The sequence below is a fragment of the Pongo abelii genome, chromosome 14 (assembly GCF_028885655.2).
Source record: "Pongo abelii isolate AG06213 chromosome 14, NHGRI_mPonAbe1-v2.0_pri, whole genome shotgun sequence".
Classification (NCBI taxonomy): Eukaryota; Metazoa; Chordata; class Mammalia; order Primates; family Hominidae; genus Pongo; species Pongo abelii.
Genome location: NC_071999.2, coordinates 86208531 through 86226496, shown reverse-complemented (window position 1 = coordinate 86226496; position 17966 = coordinate 86208531).

Genomic DNA, 17966 nt, shown 5'->3' with positions numbered 1-17966 from the left:
AAGACATTCAAAACAAAGATAGACCACATAAGCTAAGCAACTCTCTATGACCTTTGGATATTGAGAGAATAGTGGAGATGCAAAAAGACAGTCTCTGTCTGGTGAGTAAATACAGGTTTAGCATCTCAGATCTGAAAATCTGAAATCTAAAATGCTCCCAAATCTGAAGTTTTTTGACCACTGATGTAACACTTAAAGAATATGCTCATACAACCTGTAATGCTTTAAAGAAGCATCCAGGATTCATCATTCTCAGTGAGAATCTAAATCAGTGGAAATAGAACAAGAATTTAAATTATTACTTTAGAGTCCTTTAAGGAGATGGATTTACAAGGAGTATTTCTATGCATGTTCTTCATTTTCGTAATTTGGATCAGGGTAAAAAAATTACAGAAAGAATTGCTAAAAACTTTTTTAAAGAAGACATAATCCCTACGTCATTGCTTTGTAGAAAATAGAAATAATATTTCTGCTCTCACTTAAAACAATCACTATATTTTTCTTAAGTTTGATTATCACAAATTATGGTATCATCAACAGATTCAAATCTGTAACACCAAAACATGTTGTAAAAGCCATTTTCTGCTCATCAGAAATTATCTGCCCGTGTACCTCTTTGTAGAATTGTGCTCTTCTCTTAAACCATCTAACTTACCTTCCTTTCACCTCTGAAAATGGGTTTTACACATTTCTGTTTTACTTTTAGGGAATACCTGCCTAACTTTGATTATCATGCCACACCTTAAGTCTAGTAATTCTTTTAAAATTCAACCAAGACTTAGTATAGTGTGCCCTGTTACACTCTATGTTGAAGTATATCATACCATATACAGCAAGTAGTCGAGTGGGTTTATCAAAACAGAACAAAAAATTTCTCCTTGTTATTTTAGGATATCTCAAAAATGTGCCTCTAAGCATTAACCCATGGCTTAATTAATGCATGATTTCCTCTTTAAAATTAGAAACAGGAATAAACAGTGCAGCTTAATAATTTTCATTTGCTCTTCTTTTCCAAGCATTCTAATTAAGGCCTGGTTCTGAGACCTAATTAAGCAGCTTCTACATCTGACTGCAGTTTGCAGTTATCCCCGCAAGGCAGGATCTCAAGCTTATTTTGAGTGAATGGGAACAGTCTAAGAAGGAGCAAGATGACGGGATGTACTGTGAAAGGAGGAGTTACTCGGTTTGGGTGTTGCTCTTGTATTTAGAATTTGCCATGTGCATTGCAGAGTGCAACAACTCCATTTAATAACAAATGTCGAAAACATCAGTCTCAGTCAAAAAACATTAGTTTATTGGAGCACTTTGTCGGGAGTATCTTGTTTTCATTGCTTTTTTATTTGGCTTCTTTGAACCAAATGGTGAAAGAACAATATATGCTTTATTTTTCATTTTATATTAAGAAAATGTAAATGAGGTCTGTGGTTTCACTATCCAGTGTTCTTAATCTCTCGGATTCACTGTAATCATGAAATTCATTTGAGGTATATTTTTGATGGCTTTCATGGAAAAATGTGAAGAAAAAAACTAATTATCAAGCATGAAAAATTTCAAAATTATATTGTAATTTGAAGATAACAGCCCTAAAGTACTTAAATATTCCAGAATATTTTTAAATATTGAAAAAGTTGCACTGTAATATAGACAGTATTCATTAAATGTTTCTAATATTCAGAAAATAGATATCTAAGTTGTCCTTTGTAACATAGGAGTAAAAGTCAAAACTCCTGTTAGGCAGGGTAAAGTCAATGTTTTAGAAGCTACATAGATGTCCACCACCACCACCATCTCCATTTTAAAAAATATATTTTAGCTATGAAGGTGTCAGGCAAAGGGACTACCGTAAATTTAATTGAGTAGAGTGCAAACCTGAGAAATTGAGAGCTGGGCTTCATTCTTTCTCTGTAATTTACCACTGCTCTTATATTCTCTACATTAAACTTTGTGCCTCCTAACTCCCTACCCGTTTCATTTTCCTGGGGTCATTTTAACTCATCCCAAGAAGTCACTTCACTAACTCATTAAATAAATTAATTCAGAATGTTTCACAGTCTCTCCCTTACCATCCCTATTGCCAAAAGCCCACATCAGACCAATAATGCCTTTGCTTCAGTATTGTCCCCCAATGTGTTCTTAGTGCTTCTGCCTTCTCTCTCCACACCCACCTAAATGATGGAATCACATTGCTCTTCTTTCTCAACACTTGGTTTACATTATTCCCCAGTTTAAAAACTTCAGCCACATCCAGATCAATCATTGGGGACCTTTAAATTCTGTATCTCTTGCTGCCTCTGAGCCTCCTTTTTTTTTTTTTTTGAGATGGAGTCTCACTCTGTCGCCCAGGCTGAAGTGTAATGGCATGATCTCAGGTCACTGCAACCTCTGCCTCCCGGGTTCAAGAAATTCTCCTGTCTCAGACTCCTGAGTAGAGATGGGGTTTCACTGTGTTGCCCAGGCTGGTGTCAAACTCCTGAGCTCAGGCAATCCACCCGCCTTGGCCTCCCAAAGTGCTGGGATTACAGGCGTGAACCCCGGTGCCCGGCAAGCCTCCCTTCTAATCTAAAATGACCTTCTCCATTACTGTTTGCTTACACAAATCCTAGAGACACTTGGAATAACCGGCAGGTCTTGTCAAACTCCGGTTCAATTCAGTGGGTTTGTGATGGAGCCTGAGAGTCTGCTGTGATGTTGTTGCTGGTGGTACATGGACAAAACTTGAAGGAAAAAAGATTTAGATAACTCTTTTTGTCAGAGAAATACTGGTCTCTGGCAAGGGCTCGTATGAAGGGCCAGTAAAGAGAACTATATACAGATTTTATTGTATATAGATACCATAAAATACCTATGTCTGATTGAATGAGGTTAATGAATCAGATTAAAGACTAGGCAAATTTTTAATTATTTTCAGGAGTTCTACATTTATACAGTAGTGCATGGTTAATAACTTTGTACATATATACCATAGAATTGTCAATACATAAATAAATAAATGGAACTCAAAAGGATAATTGAAGCTTCTGAAGCAGCTATCCTAAGTGTTTTTAAGTATATACAACTCAAATACTAGCCCAAGTTCCATGACGAAACTTTGTGTAAATACTGTAGTTCTGTCCTCCAGGGCTGTGATTCATGGGTTTATTTGTTTTTGCTCAGTCACTCACTCCTGCCTGCAGTGATCCATGAGCTGGATTCTCTCCATCTGTTCCACTACCTGGAGTCCAGTACCCTGTAGCAAATGTTAATTTGGGCCTGTCTTTAATCTCTGCACCATTTGGAGAGCTGAAATAACACCTTTCAAAAAATTCCTGGTCTTTGTGGTGTTATAGGGTTTATATGCTTTTATTTAAAGCACGCTTTTATTTTAAGAAGATCATAATTTCTACTTGGTTTCCCATGCGGAGTATTGATGGAGATTAATAATCCAACTGAACAATCTTTAAAGTGGGCACAATAACAACTCTTAATTACACTGTCTAGAAAATACAGGGAAAGTAAAAACAATCCAATGTGCCCCTTGTTTCAAATACAACATTATTAAATATATAGCTTCAGTGCTTTTATTGAGTTCATTTTCATGATAAAAGCTTAAACCTTCTCAACTCTGGGGGTCCAAAGAAGGCTTTTATCTTGTGGAAGATAAATTCAGCACTTCTGTGAGTCTTCCATACATGTAATTCAATTTTTATATAATAGAAAAGTTTGTCAATTTTATAAAACCTGATAAAATAAGCATTGCCAAATAATGAGTACTGTTTATTTCACGTGTAATATTTTATCTTTTAATAAACTATAAGCTTATTATAAGCAGTGTCTATTAGTCTTGTAATAAGTCCTGAAACTCCAACTAACTGGAATTCCATTTTGCTTAGTCCAGGGTTGGACATGTCACTCGATCAAGCCAATAAAAGATCTTGCCTGAAATGGTTATATTACATTTGGAAGAAAAGTTCTGTTTCTAGTAGGTTTGCTAATTTAGGAGAATGTGAGAAGTCCCTGCCATGGGGGAAAGTATATAAATTCGAACAAGCAGCAGAAAGAGAGAGGTTGGAGGGAGAGGAGAGGAAAAGGCAAGGATGAGGAGAGAAGAAATTTGACAGTATTGAATTTTAGAACCAGCTGGTAAGGTCCTAATACCTGAAACTTTTCTTTAAATCATGTGAACTACTCCCAGCATCTTTCCCAAACTAAAAGATGAACTCTCTTATTTTGGTTAATCTAGTTTGAATAAAAAATATATGACTACTATACTACATCCATATAGAATGTGTTCAATCTATTGGAATTGGTGGCGGGGGTGCGGTTCTTGTTTGTTTACTGAATTTCTGTTTTTCCGTCTGCTCGATTCCATTTGGGAATGCAACACTTGTATATTTCTGTAGCCATTCTCAATGCTCTTGTATCATAAGGTAACAAGTATTCAATTTTATGACTGCATTATCTTCCAGTTTGGAAGAATAAACTAGGAGTATCTTTAAAGCACACGACAAATAAAAAAAAAAAATTTTTCTTTTCTTTTGAGATGGAGTCTCATTCTGTCACCCAGGCTGGAGTGCAGTGCCGCGATCTTGACTCACTGCAAGCTCCGCCTCGCAGGTTCAAGTGATTCTTCTGCCTCAGCCTCCCAAGTAGCTGGGACTGCAGTCGTATGCCACCATACCCAGCTAATTTTTGTATTTTTAGTAGAGACAGGGTTTCACCATGTTGGCCAGGATGGTCTCGATCTCCTGACCTCGTGATCCACCTGCCTCCTTCTCTCAAAGTGCTGGGATTACAGGTGTGAGCCACTGTGCCCGGCCAAGAAGTAATATTTTGTCTGATTTTTTTTCTGTCTATATTGGATCTGAAGCCAAGAGAAGAAAAGATTATCTTTCTTTTCCTCTCCCAGATACTCCAAATGCCAACAAGGTTTTGCCTGTATGGAACCCACAATGGTTGCCAAGTCAATACATTTGTGTGCCAAAAAACTATGAAGGTTAAAATCCTACCCAAAATTGTGTAAAGCTCAACAAATTTACCCTAATGACAATTTGAAGAACATACTTGTCAATTTTTCTGAACCTTCTTATAAACTCAGAGTGAATGAGGATTCCCAAAACTGCTACTCCTGTGGTGGCTGCAAAATTTAATATTATTTCCTGTTTAATTAAAGTGACATACATAGAGTCTGGAACCAAAATTAGATTTTATGAATAAATAGGAAAGAAGGAATGGAGAGCAGTGGAATCCTAAATCCAAGAAATTAACACCATCATTGAGCCCTGTTTAAGTACTGAAGCCCTTGTTAGGAAGAGGAAGCCTATTTTAACAAGATTTTTTTTTTAAGTTGGAGAAAAGCAAAATAGTTGACCCTAAAAATATGTCTCTAAAATATGAATCAATTTATTTCTATCTCTGCCTTCCCTAAGGTTGTTAATTTCAACTCTTGTCTTCCTGTGGCACTTCTCTAGCAGCTTCACAGAGTTGAGCCATCCTCAACAGAGGGAGCCTTTTCTTCCCATCCTAGTCTCCATTCTTTCTGTGAGAGTAAATCATCATCTAATCAGTCATGGAAAGAGAAGAGTTGAAGTGGTGACATATTTCCAGAACAGACATCACAGCATTGCTCCTCATGGGCAGAGTCCACCATCAATACGGCCCTAGTGATTACATTTCATACTCCAGACATTCTGAGTTCTCTCCTGGTTTCTCTTTGCCATATTCCCTTAAACTACACAGCCACCTTCTCCGGTAGACCACAGTCTTGCTATTGGTGAAAGATTTCCAAAACCCTTTGGCTTTTCTCTCCTCAAAGAGACAATAAATCTGGTGCTAATGTTTCACAAAGGATTCTCCCTTTCATTATGCTACAAATTTATGCTTGAGTCGTAGTTGAGAGAAAACAGCATAATATAATGCTTAGGATGTGAACCATTTACCTCTGTCACTTAATAGCTGTGTGACCTTAACTTTTATATGATTTAACCTTTACATTTCTTACATGTAAAATGGAGAAAGCAACAATACCTCCAATGTGTGGCTATGTTGAGAATTAAATTAATACATGTAGAGTTCATACAATGCCTGACACATAGAAAATGCTATATAAGTACATGCTGTTATTGCTTCCTGAATTCTCCTCTTTCACTCTTTCCTGTACCTTGTATCCTCCTTTACTACTTTTACAGACACACAGGCACACGCCTCCCTACCGCCACACACAAAACCGCATACACATTCCCCCCTCAATTAAGTTAAATCCTTAGCTTGTCACTTTAATGGGAATTTACTGCTTAACAGCTTTACGCCACTTTGGGAATTTGTGCTTGTTATAAACAGATTAAAAATTAACATATTTAAGAACTTTGTCTTATCACAAATTTCAAACCAGGTTTAGAGGCAAATCTACAGGAGTTATTTTAAAGTTGGTCTGATCAATGTACTGTTAAAGCTAGTTCTACTTTTTTTAGTAAAATGAAAGGGAGGATGGAAAGAAGGAAGGAAGGGAGGAAGGAAAGACAGACGGATGGAAGGAAGGAAGGAAGGAAAGAAGGAAGGAAGGAAAGAAAGAAAGCAGGCAGGCAGGCTCTAAGGAAAACCATAAAACTGTATCAAAATTCACTAGAAAACAATCCCATTTCATATTCTGCTAAACGCCATAGGAAATGACATTTGCTATAGTAAGAAAAACAGATGGTGGAGAGAGAGTGGAAAATACAACTCCTTGAACACTGAGAATGAAAATGCCACTGTGAACATTTTGGGTCTCTCTGACGTGTTCCTTTATCAAGTTGTAGCCTCCAAGACAACCACTTTATTATATGCATGCCTTCCAGCCTGAAATAGTTTTGTGGGGCTTCCAAAGTAAGAAGCGAGTGGTGTTTTGGATGTGTGTTTGTGTGAGGTTGCATGTGAGTTCATGAGTGGGGCCAGGACAGAGAACACTGAGGGTCATTCAAACCCATGAGACAGGCAACTCTGACCCAGGATCCTTCGCCAGCAGCACAGTGATTCATCCTCTCAGGCACAAGTACATCAAGTCCTCTGTTTTCTCTTAGTTCACATTTGTCCTCTTCAAACCAATGAGTCATAAGTTGGAAATATGTATGAAATAAGCTAGCATAATATGTCACTGAGTTATTTCTGGTGATTCAATATACACATCCTAGGACACCAGGCATCTGAAAGGCAAATTTTTAAATTCAAGAGATTTATACAAAGCAGATACAGTTGATTGTGTAAGAAAGAAGAAAATCAGGTGCAAGAAGAAACAGATCCTGGTAAAACGATTAACTTTCAGTGAGGGGGGTAAAATATTTCTTCCTGCTCTCAAAAGGATAATTTTCTTCAGAGGAAATTGCATAAATTCTTGGTCACTTGAATTAGCAGAGAACTATTCTTGCCAAAGTTTAGTGCTGGGAAACAAATGATATTTTGGCCTCTTGCAAAACGATTCTACCTCTCCACAGCAAAATGAGCTTCATTCCTTAATGCAAACAGAATTCATACCTTCCCATTCGTACCTTCAAACCTCAATTACCTGAGAAATCAGAGGATGATTTCCTCTTATGAAGAAGTTTTATCACGAGAAAATGGAAACCTGAAAACATAATGCCTGGCCTGATAATGACCAAGGCAGAACCTTTTCCCATACTCATTTGTTCAGCAATTACTTTTTGGGTGCCTCCCTTGTGTCAGGTCACAGGTATCCCAGGCACTGAGGAGGCAGCAGTGCACAGGCTGACACTGCCCATTTCCTTTTGGAGCAATGGAGCAAGGCAGGCACTTAGCAAATATTAGGTTATTGCAAAAGTGATTGCGGTTTTTGCCATTACTTTCAATGGCAAAAGCCGTGATTTCTTTCGTGCCAACCTAATAGCAATAGAAGTCATGCCCATGACAATAAGTGGTATAAAGAGCAGCAGACATGGCCACCTTGCTTGTTTGGGCTTAGAAGAGGCATGTATGGTGAAGACCTGAAGATCTGAAATTCAGCTGAGACTCCAGAAATTGGAGAATGAGAAGGCATTGGCAAGAATATTTAAAAGTAAAGGAAAGGTCACGGCAAGGCCCTGAGGCTGGAAAGAGAATGGAGTTTCTGAGAAACTGACATAGGAATGTAACTGGAGCACAAAGAAAGAGAGACATGGGAGATGTCTCTCTTTCTTTCCCCCCCTGGGGAAGGCAGGGGTCAAACCGGGAAGATATTCTAAGCCATACTGAGAGCACTCGACTTTCTCAAAAGGGTAATTACAAATCACTGGAAGCTGAGAGAGAGAGAGAGACGGTCACATGTGTATTTTTAAAGATAACTAGCTTTTATAAAAAGAATTTGTGGAGGAGAAAGGAAAAAGAAAAAGAAAATGTCTGGGCAATATAGAGATTCTCCAAGATCTGGATCCAAGATAATGGCTATGGGGGAAAGGAAATGTAAAAAAGGCTGTGATAAACTGAGAAAGCCTTATCAATAAGACTTGTTTCATTCATGTATAAGATGGAGCTGGATGAAAGGAAAAAAATCAAATGGGAGTGAAAGGGGGTCTCTGTGAACCTGCCTTGGTGAATTTTTTTTTTTTTTTAATCTTCCTCTCAGTATCACACATATGCTTATAGCTTAACTAACTTAACTTTAACTAGTCTTCCAACTCTCGGTTCCCTCTTCATCACTATTTTATACAATTAACTTCACAATGAAATCCATAGTTGAAAGACTCTCTGGTCAGGGTCAAGGGGAGGAATTGCTATTACTCAGAGAGGGTGGCCTGGGCCAATTGACAACTGATAGGATTGGTGTTATCTCTCTTTTGGTAAGCTGGGAGTACAGCCTCAGACTTATATGGAATTTTTTTGTATTTTTTTCTTTTTCTTTTTTAAAAACTATTTTTCTGTATTTAAGGGGCACAAAGTACAGGTTTCTTTTTTTATATATACTTTAAGTTCTAGGGTACATGTGCACAATGTGCAGGTTTGTTACATATGTATACATGTGCCATGTTGGTGTGCTGCACCCATTAACTCATCATTTACATTAGGTATTTCTCCTAATGCTAGCCCTCCCCCAGCCTCCCACCCCCCGACAGGCCCTGGTGTGTGATGTTCCCCTTCCTGTGTCTATGTGTTCTCATTGTTCAACTCCCACCTATGAGTGAGAACATGTGGTGTTTGGTTTTCTGTCCTTGTGATAGTTTGCTGAGAACGATGGTTTCCAGCTTCATCCATGTCCCTGCAAAGGTCATGAGCTCACCCTTTTTTATGGCTGCATAGCATTCCGTGGTGTATATGCCACATTTTCTTAATCCAGTCTATCACTGATGGACATGTGGGTGGGTTCCAAGTCTTTGCTATTGTGAATAGTGCCGCAATAAACATATGTGTGCATGCATCTTTATAGTAGAATGATTTATAATCCTTTGGGTATATACCCGGTAATGGCATAGCTGGGTCAAATGGCATTTCTAGTTCTAGATCCTTGAGGAATCGCCACACTGTCTTCCACAATGGTTGAACTAATTTATACTCCCACCAACAGTGTAAAGTGTTCTCCAGCATCTGTTTTTTCCTGGCTTTTTAATGATCGCCATTCTAACCGGTGTCAGATGGTATCTCATTGTGGTTTTGATTTGCATTTCTCTAATGACCAGTGATGATGAACATTTTTCCATATGTCTGTTGGCTGCATAAATCTCTTCTTTTGAGAACTGTCTGTTTATATCCTTTGCCCACTTTTTGATGGGGTTGTTTTTTTCTTGTAAATTTGTTTAAGTTCTTTGTAGATTATGGATATTAGCCCTTTGTCAGATGGGTAGATTGCAAAAATTTTCTCTCATTCTGTAGGTTGCCTGTTCACTCTGATGATAGTTTGTTTTGCTGTGCAGAAGCTCTTTAGTTTAATTAGATCCCATTTGTCTACTTTGGCTTTTGTTGCCGTTGCTTTTGGTGTGTTAGTCATGAAGTCTTTGCCCATGCCTATGTCCTGAATGGTATTGCCTAGGTTTTCTTATAGGGTTTTTATGGTTTTTAGGTCTTACATTTAAGTCTTTAATTCATCTTGAATTAATTTTCGTATAAGGTGTAAGGAAGGGATCCAGTTTTTGCTTTCTACCTATGGCTAGCCAGTTTTCCCAGCACCATTTGTTAAATAGGGAATCCTTTCCCCATGGCTTGTTTTTGTCAGGTTTGTCAAAGATCAGATGGTTATAGATGTGTGGTGTTATTCTGTGGTGTTTTGGTACTAGTACATGGTACTAGTACATGGTACTAGTACCATGCTGTTTTGGTTACTGTAGCCTTGTAGTATAGTTTGGTGTCAGGTAGCATGATGCCTCCAGCTTTGTTCTTTTTGCTTAGGATTTTGTTGGCTATGCAGGCTCTTTTTTGGTTCCATATGAACTTTAAAGTAGTTTTTTCCAATTATGTGAATAAAGTCAGTGGTAGCTTGATGGGGACAGCATTGAATCTATAAATTACCTTGGGCAGTATGGCCATTTTCATGATATTGATTCTTCCTATCCATGAGCATGGAATGTTCTTCCATTTGTTTGTGTCCTTTTTTATTTCCTTAGGCAGTGGTTTGTAGTTCTCCTTGAAGAGGTCCTTCACATCCACAAGTGCAGGTTTCTTACATACATATATTATGTAGAGGTGAAGTCTGGGGGTTCAGTGTACCCATCACCCAAATAGTGAACCTTGTGCCGATTAGGTAGTTTTTCAATTTTCAACCCCCTTCCCACGCTCTTACCATTCATTGGCATCTGTTCAAGCATATCATCAGCCGATGAGTAGGAAAGATATAATCCCTATGCCCCCCAGCCGATGAAGAGTTGAAATAGGTTGTTAGCAGTGACTAGGATTAGTATAGTGATTAGGAAAATAAGTAGATATTTGAAAAATTGATTAATGTTTGGGTCTGAGTCTATGTACCATAGTGAAAATTCTATAATAGATCAAGTGACGAATAGTGCTACAGGGATAAATATTATGGAGAAGTAGTCTAGTTTAAAGCTTAGCGAGAGTTGTAGTGTTTGGGTTGTTGTTCAGCATCAGTTCGAGATAATGACTTCTTGGTCCAGACATATAAATATTATTATGGGGAGTAGGCTGATGATAAATGTGGATGCAATAATTGTTTTTACATAGTGTGGGTATGAATTCTTTTTGTCAGGATTGATGAAGGTAACAATGATGGGGGGATTAGAGAAGTTAGGGTTAGGATGGTTAGGGTATAGTCTCCAATGTCGATTATGAGATCATTTTACTATGACATCTGAAAAAATAGAAGTATACATGTAGAAAGAAATATGTTACGATTTTAGGCACCCAAAGAGTGGTATCCTATCAGACATTTGTCATTTTTGGGGGGTGCCTAGCATCTGATCTTCCTCCTTAAATTTAGAGACATTCACAACTTACAGATCTTGATGGGAGGTATATCCTACTGCAGAAGCAAAAGGTGGTATATACTCGCTATCCCAGACTTTCTTGCAGCTAGGGGACAGGCACATTTCCACAGCATCTCTCAGATGTACCCAGCCTGTATTATAAATAAAGAACTAATGACAAAAAGAAAAGATAGTTGAAAATGTGCTCTGCTGATAGTGGTGGTGGCATAGTATCTGCTTTTCAGGGACAGTAGGCTGAAATTCAGGAGCCAAATTCAGGAATTACCAGCAATATTGCAGGCAAGACACACCTGAAGGTGTAGTTCTCAGCAGTGTACCAACTGTTATTTTCTCCAGACCAGTTACATGATGTGTTCTGCTGTTGTTGTTGTTGTTGTTGTGATTCTTGCTGCATTAAATCTAAATCTCTTTATTCTGCCTTCCCAGTAATTCTGGGAGTTGCAATATCATTTCAATTAATTTCTTTCTTCCATTTGTATGTGGCCTTTAAACTAAAACCCTTTACTCGTATAGTAACCACTCTTTAGCAACAAAAGATAAACAAGTGTGAGAATTTTTAGAGTTTGTGTGTTAAAGTGTGTGTGGGCATGACCGTGACCTAGGCAGAGCTGGAAGGCAGCCAGTGTATCACTGAAGACACAGATAAAGTCTGTAGAACAGCAACAGAATCAACAGCAACTGTGAATTGTTCAGATTCTGTAGTTCTTTTTCTCTGTTTCAGAGAAAAACATTCCTCTTGTGCATTTCAGAGGTAGGTGAAGCAAGTTTTGCTCAAGGAGTGATACTGAATTTCTTGGTATAATTTAGGAATAGGTATAATTCTATGCAATTAGTTAAGGGGCATATGTGTACCTGAGCAAATCAAGCCAGTAATACTGCCAAGAACCTATCCATAAATGAGCCCTTAAAAAGAAAACACAGATGATTAATGTTTTCGGAGTGTCAAAACCATGGAAGACATCTAATTCTAAGATCTCTGCATGTGAGTTATGAGCACTGAGGAGTTCATAAAAATTCACTTTGAATAAATTCTTGATTATTCTCTAAAGGTAATAACTGAAATTTTCAATTAGGATAATGATAAGGAAATGAAGAATGGCAGCCATTCTCTTCCTGAATGACCAAATTTCTTTTAGCTGAAAAGGTCTGTGAGGGAAAATAATGATGTTCAACTCTATTGCTTCCGTTGTTTATTCTCATTATCCTGAAACTTGACAACATTGACAGGCTTCACAACAGCCTTTCAGAATGTAGGCTCCACATTACCCATCTTTATGCAGCCTTTGAGTCTTTAAATTATGAACAAGATTAAAATGTTGAACAATTCTTTTCTCTGCCAATCCCTAACAACTGTATTCACCAAAAAGCAAATTGATAGTCGACACTCTAGTTATTAGTGGATAATATTACTGCTTGAGCTTTCCCTATTACTTAAGCAACTTTCTGAATGGCACTTGTGAAGCACATACTCCAAAACTGGTATCACTGGCTTCCTCTAGAACCTTGGTACTACCTAAAATTAACATTATTGGCCTCAAAATCACTCTTTTACATAAATCATTGTTATGACTGCATCTTTTTATAGGTACAAATCACCACATAAAATTTAATACCCCACTCACCAAACAGTTCAACAAACTGAAGAATATTCCCCAAATGTGGTTGGTTGATTTGGAAGTTCATAATTGTATATTTCAGATCATTGGTTTCTTTATGTGACATATCTTCCTTCAAAAATCTCAGTTTTTACTGTTTGTTGTGTTTTATCACTTCTTAAAATTTATAAAAACGTATTCTTTTCCCAAAATGCGCATGTACTATTATAATCTTTGAAAAGATGATGAGTAGGGGTTTGACTCCAAGCCTCAAAATAACAAGTATGATTCTTTCAGCTGACATCTCCATAATATTCATGCCAACAGGCATGATCCTACTCACACTGCTGACATAGAAACCGGCCCCTTGCACCAACTGTCAGAATCCAGAAGACATATGACCTCAGAAACGATGCTAGCCAAAGGCAACACAGGAACAGCAATGAAAGGAGGAGACTTAATGTTGACACAAGACAAAGTGGAGAAAACCAAAAGTACATAATTCCAGGCTCCAATTCCCACATATTCCTCACATGATTCTCTTTTCTTTTTTTTTTTCTTTTTTTTTCTTTTCTTTTATTATTATTATTATTATTATTATTATTATTATACTTTAGGTTTTATGGTACATGTGCCCAATGTGCAGGTAAGTTACATATGTATACATGTGCCATGCTGGTGCGCTGCACCCACCAACTCGTCATCTAGCATTAGGTATATCTCCCAATGCTATCCCTCCCCCCTCCCCCCAACCCACAACAGTCCCCGAAGTGTGATGTTCCCCTTCCTGTGTCCATGTGTTCTCATTGTTCAATTCCCACCTATGAGTGAGAATATGCGGTGTTTGGTTTTTTGTTCTTGCGATAGTTTACTGAGAATGATGATTTCCAATTTCATCCATGTCCCTACAAAGGACATGAACTCATCATTTTTTATCTCTTTTCTTATAATAAAAAGATCCACCAATGAGCAGGATATGCTCATTTACCATGAGTCCAGCCTAGTCTGATAATCCTGCAAGCATTACCACAGAGGTGGACATTCCAGGAAGACTCAAACATGACCCTGCATTGTTGATAGTTTTTGTCCTCCCACTCCCTTCTTGGCAGGGCACCCGCTAAAAAGATTTGGCAATATGCCATGACAAAGTTCTGGCTTGTTAAAGGTAGCCTTTTACTCTTGGCAACAAAGTGCATTTTATTTTCCCCTGAACTAGAATGTTTCCGATATTCCATTAGTCTTAGCTCCAATGCCTACTCAGTGTCAGGGGCTCCACACTGACTGCGCTGTATTATCAATGACAGTAACATGGCTGACATTACTGGAGCTCAAGACAAAACAGAGGTGAATTGAGAGTGAAGAGTGCTGAATTAAGTGGGGTCACCTCTGCCAGAAAATGTTGTATATGATAGGTTTTCCTTATTAATTCTGTACCAAACACTCCCTCATCCTGGGTTATTCTCATCTAGTTGCATGACTTCAAGTATCATCTGATAATAGCCAAATATCTATTTCTAGACATTTGTATTTCTCCCCTAAACCCCAGAAACATATACCCGCTTATTTGACGTATACACTTGAATGACTAAAGGTAAATGAAACTTTAAATGAGCAAACCCAAATATTTGATTACTTCAACACCTTCCCACTACCTGCTCACCCCCCAGTCATCTTCATCTCAGTTAATGGTAGCTCCATTCTATCAGTTGCTCAGCCTCAAAACTTAGTTATCCTTGACTTCCTTCTTATTTTTAGACTTCACATCCCAACCATTCAGAAATCCTATAAGCTCTATTATTAAAGTATATCCAGAATTTGCCCAGTTCCCAAGATCTTCCCACCACCACCCTAGTGCAGACTATCATCTCTTCTCTCAGGGCCAGTATCAATAACCCTTTAATTGGCCTCTCTGTTTCCATCCTCTCCTTCCCAACTTTCACTGAAGCCATTCAGTCTCCACTTAACAAAGTTAAACCTTTAAGGCATAGATCCTTGCTGATTAAAACTCACAGTTTTACATCTCACTCAGAATAGAATCTTAAGTTTCTACCATGAATCACAACGCTTTCCTTGATCCAGTCCTGTTTCCTTGCTCACCTCTAATCCTACTGCCCTCTCTCTCTTTCCACTTTAGATACACTGGCTTACTTGGTTTTTCTTATACATACCAGGCATCCTCCTACTTGAGGCTTTTTGCACATTGCTGTTTTCACTTCCTGAAATGCTCATTTTCAAATTACAACCTACAACTTTTCCTGACTTCTTTCAAAAACTTCCCAGATTCCTACTTAAAATTGCCTCCCTATTGAGTCATTTTGTACCCTCTCATCATGCTTTATTGTTCTTCTTCCCATTTACCTCTATATTTTTTTGCTTATGTGTATATTTTTTGTTTACTCCCACTGGATTGTACTTCATGCAAACAAATTCTCCTTTTTTGGTTCACTGCTACATTTCAGCTCATGATAGTCCATCCATAATAAACCCTCACTGTATATTTGTTAAATGAATAAATTAAAGAATAAAAAATAGATCCAAGCAGGAATCCCTGAAGAAATCATGATATTTGGGGACTGAGGAAATAGAATTAAGAGAACCTTGTATGAAGTACTGAGTAGTCTCCAAAAAGGGGGCAAGTAAACCAGAAGGGCCAGTGTCACAGTAGCCAACGGAAGCTCTATTTTAAGTTAAATAATGTGGTTAACACAGTAAAATGCCAGAGAGGAGTGGCCAGTGAAGTATGAGAAGAACGAAGGGTGATAAAGAGTCAGGGTTAAGTGAGGAAAGAGTTTTAAAAAGAAGATGATGATCAACACTGTCAAACATTGTTGAAGAATCAAGTATGATCAAATGGCATTGAGTGTGTAAAACAGAGGTTAATAAGAGCAGTTTTGGTGGAATGTTGGAAATGAGAATCTGCAATGGGCACAAGAAGCTACAAGGAAAGAGGGAAATGAAATAATGAGTACAGAAAATTCTTTAAGGAAAATTTTATATAAATAGAAACCTCAGAGGCTCTCTAAAGATTCAATGAAAAATTAACTTACAAAAGTCAGATTAATAGGAGAAAAGGCACGCAAACTTATTTGACATATACATGTGAGAGCCTTTAGAATGAAGACCCAAAGACACATGGGAAATTGTTTATTTTATGCTTAGGTTTGGCAAAGTATGGACAGCCATGTGGAAATAGGATTTGACAGAGAGGGTATTATCTAATGCTAATAGACCAAGTGGGGAAACTCAGCAAGGCCTGTGTGTCTAGATCCTTCTTGGCCTCTCTGAGCATGTATTCCCTCCTTCAGAGTATGGAGCAGGATTATCTCTGGAATGGGGATCTTATGATGTACACTCCAAACAAGGTAGGTCAGACAATTATTTATGGTAAGTTTTTACACAGAAAGGCAGAGGGAAAATTAGAATAATATTTTTATGTTTTATAACTAACTTCAGGGAGAAAGAGTTTTGATTTCTATGCCCTGCTTTGGGGAAGAGGGATTCTAGTTTCTATAGCTAGCCTCCAGGGAGAATGGGACTGAGAGACAGGAAGGCAGAAGAAAGTCCGAGAAAAACTTGCTTCTGAGGCTGCTGCTGAGGCCTTCATTTTGTAATACTGTTTTCTGAGCCCCAGAAGGAAAAAAAAAAAGAGAAAGAAAGAAAGAAAGAAATGAAGCAAATTGAAATAGGATGTGGAGTAACTTGGGCATTTGCTTTTTCAGACAGATGATATTATACCATCTTGTATGTAGATGAGAATAATCTTATAGATAAGAAAAACTAGGCCGGGTGCAGTGGCTCACGCCTGTAATCCCAACACTTTGGGAGGGTGAGGCAGATCACCTGATGTCAGGAGTTCAAGACCAGCCTGACCAACATGGATAAACTCCGTCTCTGCTAAAAATACAAAATTAGCCAGGTGTGGTGGCACATGCCTGTAATCCCAGCTACTCAGGAGGCTGAGGCAGGAGAATCGCTTGAACCCAGGAGGTGGAGGTTGTGGTGAGTCAAGATCACGCCATTGCACTTCAGCCTGGGCAACAAGAGTGAAACTCCATCTCAAAAAAAAAAAAAAAACTAATCATACAGGAAGAAGAGAGAGCAGTAGAAATAATATCTGAGAACTGAACTTCATTCCCCTTTGCCCAAAGACATCATTTTTGTCCTTGTCTCATTTCTGAAGATTGTGTTTTCTAATTCACTAAGAAATTCAAAATAATACCACCCAAACTTGCCATCTTGCTTTCAATTGGCCTTTTCCAAATGTGAACAGTTATAAATCTTGTGTACAATCAGATATGATCAATACATAACCCAGTTTATATCTAAGCATATGCTAAGCATGATGATATTTTCTATTACATTTCATTGAGAAGAAATGCTGTTTGTGACAACTTCATTGATTCATGATCTGCTAAAATGTGATTGAAAAACAGTAGTCTCGGGTCTGGCCATGGAAAGTGGGTGGCTGAGCTGGAGTGAAGAATAAGATCTTTGGAAATGAGGAGGTTCAGAATTTGAGTGACCAGAGTAATGGAAATACACTCAACAGAAGCATATTGAAAATACCAAGAGTTTGGTAAGACTCACGTTCACATGAGAGGAGCAATAAACCAAGTGGTAATCCTTTAAGAATTGACGTCTGACATGGTCCAAATGTCTCTGAATGTCTGCCACAAGGAGGCATGAGAGGGGACTGAACCTTTATGTTTGAGCTTCATTGGAGTTGGGTATTCTTACTTTGTGTACCTTCCCTGGGTGATCTCAACATCTCCTACCACTTTAATGATCAACTGTATGTTAGTGTCTCACATAGACACATCTCCAGTAATGCTCTGTCCTCTGAGCATGAAATCATATAGCCACCTACTTACCTAACACCTTCACAAGCCCAGAAATTACATACATATAAAACTAAGAGTCTCTCATTTCTTAATTGCTTGAGAAAGAAAAGTCAACCCCAATCTTCATATCCCTGTACCTGTCAGGTCACACATCT